The following is a 12707-nucleotide window of genomic DNA, read 5'->3' as shown; positions in this document are numbered from 1 at the left end:
CATATACTTATCAGAAATGTTGTTGTGCTCCCACTCACTTTCTTGTAAATACAAGTTTCTAGCAAACATTGTATAAACCTAAAAGCTTTGATCACTCCATTAAAGCATGTATTCTGACTCTGAGATGCTTGCTCTAGTCCATAGAAGGATTGCTGGAGCAAGCATACCTTTTAGCATCCTTAGGATCGACAAAACCTTTTATTGTATCACATACAAACTTTTCTTACGGAAACTGGTAAGAAAACTTATTTTGGCATCCATTTGTCAGATTTCATAATCGAAAAATACAGCTAATGCTAACATGATTCCGACAGACTTAAGCATCGCTACGGGTGAGAAATTCTCATCGTAGTCAACTCCTTGAACTTGTGAAAAGACTCTTTCCCACAAGTCGCACTTCATAGACGGTAACATTACCGTCCATGTCCATCTTCTTCTCAAAGATCCATTTATTCTCAATGGCTTGCCGATCATCGGCCAAGTCCACCAAAGTCCATACTTTGTTCTGATACATGGATCCTATCTCGGATTTCATGGCTTCTAACCATTTGTCGGAATACGGGCCCACCATCGCTTCTCCATAGCTCGTAGGTTTATTGTTGTCTAACAACATGATATCTAAGACAGGATTACCATACCACTCAGGAGTAGTACATATCCTTGTTGACCTACGAGGTTCGATAGCAACTTGATCCGAAGCTTCATGATCACTATCATTAACTTCCTCTTCAACAGACGTAGGCGCCACAGAAAACATCTTTCTGTGTTGCATCACTCTCTGGTTGAAGTAAAGGTTCGACAACCTCATCAAGTTCTATCTTCCTCCCACTCAATTCTTTCGAGAGAAACTCCTTCTCGAGAAAGGACCCGTTCTTAGTGACAAACAATTTGCCCTCGGATCTGAGATAGAAGGTATACCCTACTGTCACCTTTGGGTATCCTATGAAGATGTGTTTGTCCACTTTGGGTTCGAGCTTCTCCGGCTGAAGCCTTAAGCATCGCAGCCCCAAACATTAAGAAACGACAACTTTGGTTTCTTGCCAAACCAATGTTCATACGACGTCGTCTCAACGGACTTAGATGGTGTCCTATCTAAAGTGAATGCAGCTGTCTCTAACGCATAACCTCAAAATGAAAACGGTAGATTGGTAAGAGACATCATAGATCGCACCATATCTCATAGTGTTCGATTACGACGTCCGGATACACCATTACCTTGTGGTGTTCCAGGTGGCTTCAACTGTGAAACAATTCCACAATGTCTTAAGTGATTGCCAAACTCATAACTCAGAAAATCCCCTTTTGATCAGATCGTAGGAACATGATCTTATTGTTATGATGATTCTTAACTTCACTCTGAAATCGCTTGAACTTTTCAAACGTTTCAGACTTGTGCTTCATTAAGTAGATATACCTATATCTACTCAAATCATCAGTGAAGATGAGAAAATAGCGATATCCACTGCATGCTTCAATTCTCATTGGATCACACGCATCAGCATGCATGATCTCCAACAAGTCACTTGCCCTTTTCATTGTACCTAAAAACGGGGTCTTAGTCATCCTGCCCATGAGGCATGGCTCGCATGTGTCAAGCGATTCAAAATCAAGTGACTCCAAACATCCATCGACATGGAGTTTCTTCATGCATCTTATGCCAATATGACTTAAGCGGCAGTGCCACGAGAAACTGGTACTATCATTATTAACTCTACATCTTTTGGCGTGAACATGTGTATTACCACGACCGAGATTCAATGAACCATTAACATAGGGTGCATGACCATGAAAGGTATCATTCATGTAAAACAGAATAACCATTATTCTCTAACTTAAATGAATGACCGTATTGCAATGAACATGATCTAATCATATTCATGCTCAACGTAGACACCTGATAACATGTATCTAGGTTCAATACTAATCCCGAAGGCAGATGGAGCGTGTGATGGTGATCTCATCAACTTTGGAAACACTTCCAACACACATCGTCACCTCGCCCTTAGCCAGTCTCCGTTTAGTCCGTAGCTTTTGCTTCAAGTCACCAATAATAGCAACTGAACCGGTATCCAATACCCAGGTGCTACCAGGAGTACTAGTGAGGTACACATTAATAACACGTATATACTTTGTTGAAGTTGCCAGCCTTCTTATCTACCATGCATTTGGGGTAATTCCGCTACCAGTGACCGTTCCCCTTACAATAGAAGCACTTAGTCTCGGGTTTGGGTTCAACCTTGGGTTCCTTCACTGGAGCGGCAACTAGTTTGCCATCCATGAAGTTTCCCTTTTAGCCCTTGCCCTTCTTGAAACCAGTGGTCTTGTTAAACCATCAACACTTGATGCTCCTTCTTGATTTCTACCTTTTGCAGTCTTAAGCACCGCGAACAGCTCCGGGATCAACTCCATCCCTTGCATGTCATAGTTCATCACGAAGATCTAGTAGCTTAGTGATAGTGGCTAGAGAACTCTATCAATCACTATATTATCTGGAAGTTTAACTCCCACTTGATTTAAGTGATTGTAGCACCCAGACATCCTGAGCACATGCTCACTAGCTGAGCTATTCTCCTCCATCTTGTTGGCAAAAGAACTTGTCAGAGGTCTCACACCTCTCAACACGGGCATGAGCCTGAAATCCCAATTTCAGCTCTTGGAACATCTCATATGTTCTATGGCGTTCAAAACGTCATTGGAATCCCGATTCTAAGCCGTAAAGTATGGTGCACTAAACTATAAAGTAGTCATCAGGATGTGTCTGTCAGGTGTTCACAACATCCACAGACGACGTTGTAGGGGTTTGCACATCGAGCGGTGCATCAAAGACGTAAGCCTTCTGTGTAGCAGTGAGGACACTCCTCGGACTACGGACCCAGTCCGCATCATTGCTTACAATATCTTTCAACTTAATCTTTCTCTAGGAACGTATTGAAACAGGGAGCTACAACGTGAGCTATTTATCTACAACATATTTGCAAAGACAATTTAGACTATGTTCATGATAATTGAGTTCATCTAATGAACTCCCACTCAGATAGAGATCCCTCTAGTCATCTAAGTGAAACATGATCCGAGTCAACTAGGCCGTGTCCGATCATCACGTGAGACGAACTAGTCAACATCGGTGAACATCTTCATGTTGATCGTATCTTCTATACGACTCATGCTCGACCTTTCGGTCTTCCGTGTTCCAAGGCCATGTCTGTACATGCTAGGCTCGTCAAGTCAACCTAAGTGTTTTTGCTGTGTAAATATGGCTTACACCCGTTGTATTTGAACGTTAGAATCTATCACACCCGATCATCACGCGGTGCTTCGAAACGACGAACCTTCGCAACGGTGCACAGTTAGGGGGAACACTTTTCTTGAAATTTTAGTGAGGGATCATCTTATTTAAGCTACCGTCGTTCTAAGCAAATAAGATGTAAAACATGATAAACATCACATGCAATCAAATAGTGACATGATATGGCCAATATCATTTTGCTCCTTTTGATCTCCATCTTCGGGGCTCCATGATCATCGTTGTCACCGGCATGACACCATGATCTCCATCATCATGATCTCCATCATCGTGTCTTCTTGAAGTTGTCTCATCATCTATTACTTCTACTACTATGGCTAACGCTTTAGCAATAAAGTAAAGTAATTACATGACGTTTATGTTGACACGCAGGTCATAAATAAATTAAGACAACTCCTATGGCTCCTGCCGGTTGTCATACTCATCGACATGCAAGTCGTGATTCCTATTACAAGAACATGATCAATCTCATACATCACATATATCATTCATCACATCCTTTTGGCCATATCGCATCACAAGGCATAAGCTGCAAAAACAAGTTAGACGTCCTCTAATTGTTGTTGCAAGCTTTTACGTGGCTGCTATAGGTTTCTAGCAAGAACGTTTCTTACCTACGCGAAAACCACAATGTGATATGCCAATTTCTATTTACCCTTCATAAGGACCCTTTTCATCGAATCTGATCCGACTAAAGTGGGAGAGACAGACACCCGCTAGCCACCTTATGCAACTAGTGCATGTCAGTCGGTGGAACCAGTCTCACGTAAGAGTACGTGTAAGGTCGGTCCGGGCCGCTTCATCCCACGATGCCGCCGAGTCAAGATAAGACTAGTAACGGCAAGTAAATTGACAATATCGACGCCCACAACTGCTTTGTGTTCTACTCGTGCATAGAAACTACGCATAGACCTAGCTCATGATGCCACTGTTGGGGAACGTAGCAGAAATTCAGAATTTTCTACGCATCATCAAGATCAATCTATGGAGTAATCTAGAAACGAGGGGAAGGAGAGTGCATCTACATACCCTTGTAGATCGCTAAGCGGAAGCGTTCAAGTGAACGGGGTTGATGGAGTCGTACTCGTCGTGATCCAAATCACCGATGATCCTAGTGCCGAACGGACGACACCTCCGCGTTCAACACACGTACAACCCGGTGACGTCTCCTACACCTTGTTCCAGCAAGGGGAGAAGGAGAGGTTGGGGAAGACTCCATCCAGCAGCAGCACGACGGCGTGGTGGTGGAGGAGCGCGGGACTCCAGCAGGGCTTCGCCAAGCACTACGAGAGACGAGGAGGAAGAGGGGTAGGGCTGCACCAACAGGGAGATTGAATCGTGTGTTGGGCTGCCCCTTTGCTCAAGTATATATAGGGGGAGGGGAGGGGCTGCGCCCCCACCTAGGGTTCCCTCCCTAGGGGTGGCGGCAGCCCCCAGATCCCATCTGGGAGGCGGCCAAGGGGGAGAGAGAGGGGGGCGCACCTAGGGTGGGCCTTAGGGCCCATCTGCGCCTAGGGTTTGCCCCTCTCCCCTTGAGGACGCCTTGGGCCTTGGTGGGAGGCGCCCCAGCCCACCTAGGGGCTGGTCCCTTCCCACTATTGGCCCATGTAAGCCTCCGGGGCTGGTGGCCCCACCTGGTGGACCCCCGGACCCCTCCGGTGGTCCCGGTACACTATCGGTGATGCCCGGAACAATTCTGGTGGCCAAAACCATACTTCATATATATCAATCTTTACCTCCGGACCATTCCGGAACTCCTCGTGACGTCCGGGATCTCATCCGGGACTGCTAACAACATTCGGTAACCGCATACATACTTTCCCTATAACCCTAGCGTCATCGAACCTTAAGTGTGTAGACCCTACGGGTTCGGGAGTCATGCAGACATGGCCGAGACAACTCTCCTGTCAATAACCAACAGCGGGATCTGGATACTCATGTTGGCTCCCACATGCTCCACGATGCTCTCATCGGATGAACCACGATGTCAAGGATTCAATCAATCCCGTATACAATTCCCTTTGTCCACCGGTATGATACTTGCCCGAGATTCGATCGTCGGTATCCCGATACCTTGTTCAATCTCGTTACCGGCAAGTCTCTTTACTCGTTCCGTAACACATCATCCCGTGATCAACTCCTTGGTCACATTGTGCATATTATGATGATGTCCTACCGAGTGGGCCTAGAGATACCTCTCCGTTTACATGGAGTGACAAATACCAGTCTCGATTCGTGCCAACCCAACAGACACTTTCAGAGATACCTGTAGTGTACCTTTATAGCCACCCAGTTACGTTGTGACGTTTGGCACACCCAAAGCACTCCTACGGTATCCGGGAGTTGCACAATCTCATGGTCTAAGGAAATGATACTTAACATTAGAAAAGCTTTAGCAAACGAACTACACGATCTTTGTGCTAGGCTTAGGATTGGGTCTTGTCCATCACATCATTCTCCTAATGATGTGATCCCGTTATCAACGACATCCAATATCCATGGTCAGGAAACTGTAACCATCTATTGATCAATGAGCTAGTCAACTAGAGGCTTACTAGGGACATGGTGTTGTCTATGTATCCACACATGTATCTGAGTTTCCTATCAATACAATTCTAGCATGGATAATAAATGATTATCATGAATAAGGAAATATAATAATAACCAATTTATTATTGCCTCTAGGGCATATTTCCAACAGTGTTGCCATGAATCTTCTGCCCCGCACAAGCCACACCGTGTGCTTGTGGACATGTTTCGGTGATGAAGCAAATCTGCGTGGGGATAGATTGCTGAGCAAGCCTCCATAAAAAGATCTTCACCTTGGGGGTACATTAACTTTCCATAACTGCTCCCACGCCTTTGAATCCCTGTCAATATCTGAGGAGTTAGCTCGGCCTTCTAGCCATGCTTCTCTCCTCATCTTGGTGTTAACCAGCATGCGGTAAGCGCACCTTACAGAGAACACCCCATTTTTTTCATGGATCCAAGACCAGAAATCCTCAATGTGTCTCGTACATAAGGGTATTGACATAATCGCCTGTGCATCAGTTGGAAGAAAAATCTCTGAGATCGCTGTGCTGTCCCATTGTGCACCTGGCAATATTAGTTTGTTCACCCCCTGAGGTGGATTCACTATTCTGCTCACTATCGGTCTCATATTAGCCGGACGTGGTAGCCAGTTTTGGTTCCAAATATGCGTGGTTAGGCCATCACCAATATGCCGGATTAGTCCCTGATTTAGCACTTCTCGTCCATCCATGATAGCTCACCAGATTTGGGAGGGGGCCGAACCCAGCTCCACGCTTAAGAAATCCGTTGTAGGGTGGTACTTTGCTTTCAGGACTCGGGTGCTAAGGGATTGCGGATCCGTCAAAATTCTCCAGGCTTGTGTCGCTAGCAACGCTAGGTTGAAAAGCTCAATATCCCGAAATCCTAATCCACCACAGAAATTTGGCATGGTCATAGTGCTCCATGAAACCCAGCTCGCCTTCCGTTTCCCTTCTTTGCTACCCCACCAAAACTTTCTAATGAGTGTGTTGATATGCTCACATAGGCCTTGTGGGAGCTTAAAACATGACATGGAGTAAACGGGAACCGCTTGTGCTATGGATTTAATCAGAACCTCTTTTCCTCCAACAGACAATAGCTTTTCCATCCACCCCTTAACCTTGCTCCATACTCTGTCTTTAAGAAATTTGAAGGCTCCGTTTTTGCTCGCTCCCACATCGGTGCGCATGCCCAAATATCTATCAGAAAGAGATTCATTTGGAATATTCAAAATGTTTTTTACCTCCGTTTTCAGCGAATTCGGGGTGCCCTTACTGAAAAACACTGAAGACTTTGCTAAATTTATTATCTGGCCTGAGGCATTACAATAACTATCCATCAAGGAAGACAACTCATTTGCTCCAGCTGAACTGGCTTTGACAAACAGCATGCTATCATCTGCAAAAAGCAAGTGGCTTACCGGCGGTGCCCTCGGAGCCACTCGAATACCACTGAGGTGCGATGATTCATCTTGGGTTTTTAAGAGGCACGAAAGGCCCTCCGCTGCGATCAAAAACAGGTATGGAGAAATAGGGTCTCCCCGACGTATCCCTTTGGATGGTGTGAATTCCTCAAGCTTGTTTCCATTGAATAGGACAGAAATTTTTACTGAAGTCATCATTCTCATGATTGAGGCTACCCAAGTAGGTGCAAATCCCATCTTGGTCATGATAGCCTCAAGGTAGTTCCACTCAACATGGTCATAGGCCTTCATCATATCCAGTTTAACTGCACAATATCTATTCCGTTGAGCCTTGTTCCTTTTCATGAAATGCAGGCATTCATAGGCTGTTATGATATTATCCGTGATTAAACGGCCAGGCACAAACGCAGACTGCTCCTCTGAGATGATGTCAGGCAATATCTGTTTCAATCTATTGGATAACACCTTGGAGGCAATCTTATATAAAATGTTGCATAAGCTGATGGGTCTAAACTGTGTCAAGTCAGAGGGATCTTTTACCTTTGGTATTAGGACAAGAATCGTCTCATTAATAGCCTCCGGTCCTTCCTCTCCACGCAAAATGCGAAGCACTACTTCAGTTACCTCGCCACCACACAACTCCCAATGTCGCTGGAAAAAGTGCGGCGGGTATCCGTACGGCCCCGGAGCCTTCGTAGGATACATTTGGAAGAGGGCAGTTTTCACCTCGTCCCCACTATACGGAGCGGTGAGTAGCAAGTTCATATCCGGGGTGACCTTGGAGGGAACTGCATCCAGCACCGTATCCATTCCTGTCGTACCCTCTGACGTGAATAAGTTTTTATAAAACTCATTTGTGATCGAGGCCATCTCAACCGGATCATCGGTTGACGTTCCATCCGCTCGCTGCAGGGTTTTGATAGTATTCTTGCGTCGACGCATACTTGCCCTTCGTTGAAAGAACTTGGTATTTATGTCCCCTTCAGTGAGCCAGTCAACACGCGAGCGTTGACGTTGCATTATTTCCTCCATATGATAGAGCTCAACAAGACGATCAGAAATTTTTGTCTCTGCATGTGACGGCGCGATTCTCTGGGGGTCATTCTGCAAAGTAGCCAGCTCCCTCTTTAGTTTCTTTATTTCTTTTCCCACACAGCCTATCGTTGCCCCGCTCCACTGTCGCAGCGATGCCGACAGGTAGCCCAATTTTTTACTCAGTTGCATGACGCTTTGGCCAGCCGGAGAGCCACTCCACATCACCTCCAAAGAAGGACCAAATTCCTCGTGCCGTTCCCAGTACACTTCATACCTAAACAACTTTTGTTTAGCTTGTGATGGAGTAGGAGGTTCCAGCTGCAAATGTAACGGGCAATGGTCGGACGAGGCAGCAGTCTCATGAGATAGTTGGGCCTGAGGGAAAGCAGCCATCCAATCTGTATTTGAAAGTGCACGATCAAGACGTACTCTGCAATATCCTCCCCCTGCCGTTTTCTTTTCAAAAGTCCAAGGCTTGCCGTGGTATCCCAGATCAGTAAAGGCACAAACATCTACCACTTCGCGGAAAGCTTGAATTTGTGTGTGCCTTCTCTGTCCAGTCCCCATGTGTTCATGTGGGTTAAGAACCTCATTAAAATCACCTATGCAGAGCCATGGCAATGTGCTCGCGGACACAAGTGATTTTAGTAGATCCCAGGTTTTATGTCTCTCACTCACCTGGGCTTCACCGTAAACGCATGTCAGCCTCCAATCACTATGGTTGGGCATAGACACTTTAGCATCCACATGATACTGAGAATAGCCGAAAACATCGAGATTTATTCCATTATTCCAAAACAAACCGATTCCACCGCTGCGGCCCGAACTGCCAACAACATAAGCATGATTAAAACCTAAGGTACTAGCAAGATTTTCGACATGTGCTTTTGAGATCTGAGTTTCTACAATACATAGCACTGTCAGGGCAAATTGCTTCGCTAAGTCGCGAAGCTCTCGAATTGTCGCGGCTTTGCCCACACCACGACAATTCCAGCATAGGACATTCATTGTGCCCGGCGATCCTCCTCTCGGGAGGTCGCCGATTTTGCTTGGTTGAGTTTCTCAGAAGCTGCATTCTTTTTCGGGGCAGTCTTGTCAGGGTTGACTCGTGGCCGCTTCGGGTCCTGCTTGGAGGAAGGGCTGGCAGGGATATCTGGAGGCGGTAGCGCTGGTGCCGTGGAAGACGATGGGAGAGCTAGCACGCCCCCTCCCTTAGGCTCTGACGTGCGTTTCCTGCTTCCATCAGCATCCTGCATGAGTTCGTCAGACTTGTTCACATAAGAGTTTTCCATATCAGGCTCACTTGGGGTGTCATGCTCCTGGGTACGTCCTGCTGATCGTCCTCCGTGATGACCCCCGCGTCGTCCTCTACCTCGCCCCGCTCCCGGGCCTGTCCCAACACGCATATTCCAATCTGCTCTCAGATTTTTGAAGTGTAACGCGGACGGAGGGTGGATCCCATTACCATGCTCCTTATAGACATGACCAAGATGACCACATACTGCGCACCAGTCGGGTAGCCGCTCGTACTTCACCCGATAGATCTGCCTCTTGCCATCGCGGATCATTGATACCGCATTCTTCAGAGGTTTGTGCATATTGATCCTTACCCAGACACGATAAAAATTACCAGCAAAGTCTTGGGTCATTGTTTCAGTAAAGAGGACCTCGCCAACTCTTGCCGCCAGCGGCTCGACTAGGTGTGCATACAGGTCAGGCACATCGTGGATTTGGATCCATATATCCAGAGTGTCCAGCTTTACCTCGGTTGGTTTCGTGATCCCATCGTACGGCGCAATGATGACTGCATCTCCTCTGAAGTTCCACGGCCCCTCCTGCATCACTCTTTCCCAATCACCGAGGCAGAAAAATTGCAATGTGTAGAGGTTGTCTTGAAGGGGTCGGAACTTCACATCGTGAGCCAGATCCCAAGCTGCCCTCATGTTTTTGAAAAACCAGTATTGGCTGTAGGGTTTGTCAATATGAACCCTAGCCACCGCCATCCACCTGATTGCATCTGGTGGAGCTTGCTTCTCGTCAAAGACAACATCGACGAGATCTTCCTCGCGGAGTCCCAATTCTGCCATCATCTTCTCTACTTCCGACGCGGCCCAACACAGAGGGGCGTGGGGGGTGGGGGGTGTGTGCGCCATTTGGCCAATTAGGCTTTGAACGGCGCTGAAGGTGCCATATAGGGTTTGGGCCATTTTTTATATATGTTGGGTGCTTTTTATATCTCGCTTGACACAATATAGAACATAGCCTTGCCTCAAGCAAACTTATGGTGGGCCTGCCCAGCTGTGTTACGTACGTTGTTTTCCTTTTTACATTGAAGTATTTTAAAATATATAATATATTTTAAAATTTTAATTACTTGTTCATCGCACATTAAACAATGTTCATGCAGTTAAAAACACCACACAACTTTTAATTTTTTTGGTAGCATTCAAAAAAAGTTGTTGACATTTAAAGAAATCACAGATTTCAAAAGATGTTACTGATATTTTTATTAAATGTTAATACATAGTAAAAAAAGTTTGTTCAATTCAATTGTTTTTCATACCATTCAATAAAATATGCATGTGTTATATAAAATGTGTTCATGACATTAAAAAATGTTTATACGGTGTAAATAGTTAATAAAAAGGTTCGTACCATTTAAAAAAAGGTTCAACCTGTATTTGAGAAATTTTGAACATAAAAATATATTCAAAACATGTGCTTGAAAACAAATAGATTATGTATTTTAAAAAAGGTTCAGCGTCTATCAAAAAAGGTTTCACATGTATATGAAAAATGTACAATGTATATTGAAAAAGTAGTCATGTGTTGAAAAATAGAAAAAAAAGTAAGGAAACCAATGAAGAAACACAGCAAACCAGTCAAAAAACATGTAGAAGCTTCTAAAACCGGCAATAGAAGCTTCCTAAAACTGGCCATATTGGGCTAGCCCATGTAGCAAATGCCTGCTATGACACGGAATATCGTCTCCTGTAGGCAAGATATAAGATATAGCCCTCGCGATATATGTTCCCCTAAAAAACGTACTATAGATATCCTTATAAATCATGGTCTTAAACTGTCAAGCAAATTAGAACTTAACAGCACATAAGATTTGCAGCCTAGGTTGATCTAGCCAGCAAATGGCCACTGAGTTAACTTAGGCCCAAATGCAATAATACGCGTCACAAGTTGTGCAGAATTGATTGCTCTTCTGCCTATAGCTTCGGTTTAAGGACTCTCATTCGGCACAATCGGTGTGATCATCAGCCCTTGCCTTGCACCCCTACCCTACCCAGTCTCGAGCCACCTTGATCGTCTGGATTGTGCCCCCCCTGCAGTGCAGCAGGCAAAAAATTTCCCTTAAAAAAATGAGTCGCAGGGTCAGTGCACGAGATAACTAACTGTAAATTATCAAGTTGCTAATGCGTAGTCGGTGGAAAGAAATTATATGAGAAAAAGAGTTTTCCCCCGCTTTGTATTACAAAGCAACCATCTGATACAACCAACGATAGATGCTGGGGCGGAAGCAGCACAAGCACGCCCAAAAGAAAAGAAAAAGAAAAAAAAAAGAAATATGCCGACAACGGCAGGTCGACGAAACAAAGATGACCAGTGACCGCTGCACCCACCGGAGGCGTCGCGTACCAAGCAGCACCTTCAGGAAGGAATGCGACGACGACGCCGCTGCTGCCCGGATAAGTCCAAGGGTTTCCCCTGGTACGCAGAGGGTAGTGGGGAATGGGCAGATCCGACGCCCTTCAGGAAGGTCCGGCGGCGCCCGCAGGCGTCACCGCGTCGGTGATGGACGAGCCACCAGGGATTTCTCCCAACCCAAACAACCACCACCACCCCGCACGATCGGAAGTGCTCCACCAGAACTGCCGCCCACCAACATGTGCCACCACAATCACTGAACCATCATCGCCGTCTCGCTGAGCCACCGACACGAGACCTGGAGGAGGGACGAGGGGCCAATGGGCTCGGGGGCAGCCGCAACTCAGCCGATGGGAGGGGACTGCCACCACTGCCGACGCGGAGCCGACCGGACGTGACGACATGAGCTTACTAGGCCCGCACAGGCCCGTCCGGACCCCAAAGGATCCGGACAACCCCTGCCGCCATGCTGCAGCACATCGGCGGACGAAGCCGCCACCACCCGCATCCCTCGACGCCACGCCACCACCCCAGGGAGCCACGCCGCCGCACGCTGGAATGCCGGCCCGCCCCAACCCAGCTGGGGCCCAGAAGAGCCCAGATCTGGGCGGAGCGGAGGCCGTCGGCTAGCCGCACCACCGCGCGCCCCGCATCAGAATCGCCCGCGCCCGCCGGACCCCATCGCCAGGACGCACCATCGGCCGCCGAAGAACACCGCCGCCAGCCACCATCGCCCGA

This window comes from Triticum dicoccoides, chromosome 3A (genome assembly GCF_002162155.2).
Source record: "Triticum dicoccoides isolate Atlit2015 ecotype Zavitan chromosome 3A, WEW_v2.0, whole genome shotgun sequence".
NCBI classification, from domain to species: Eukaryota; Viridiplantae; Streptophyta; class Magnoliopsida; order Poales; family Poaceae; genus Triticum; species Triticum dicoccoides.
The sequence above is the reverse complement of the archived record's forward strand: the minus strand, read 5'-3'. Positions refer to the sequence as shown.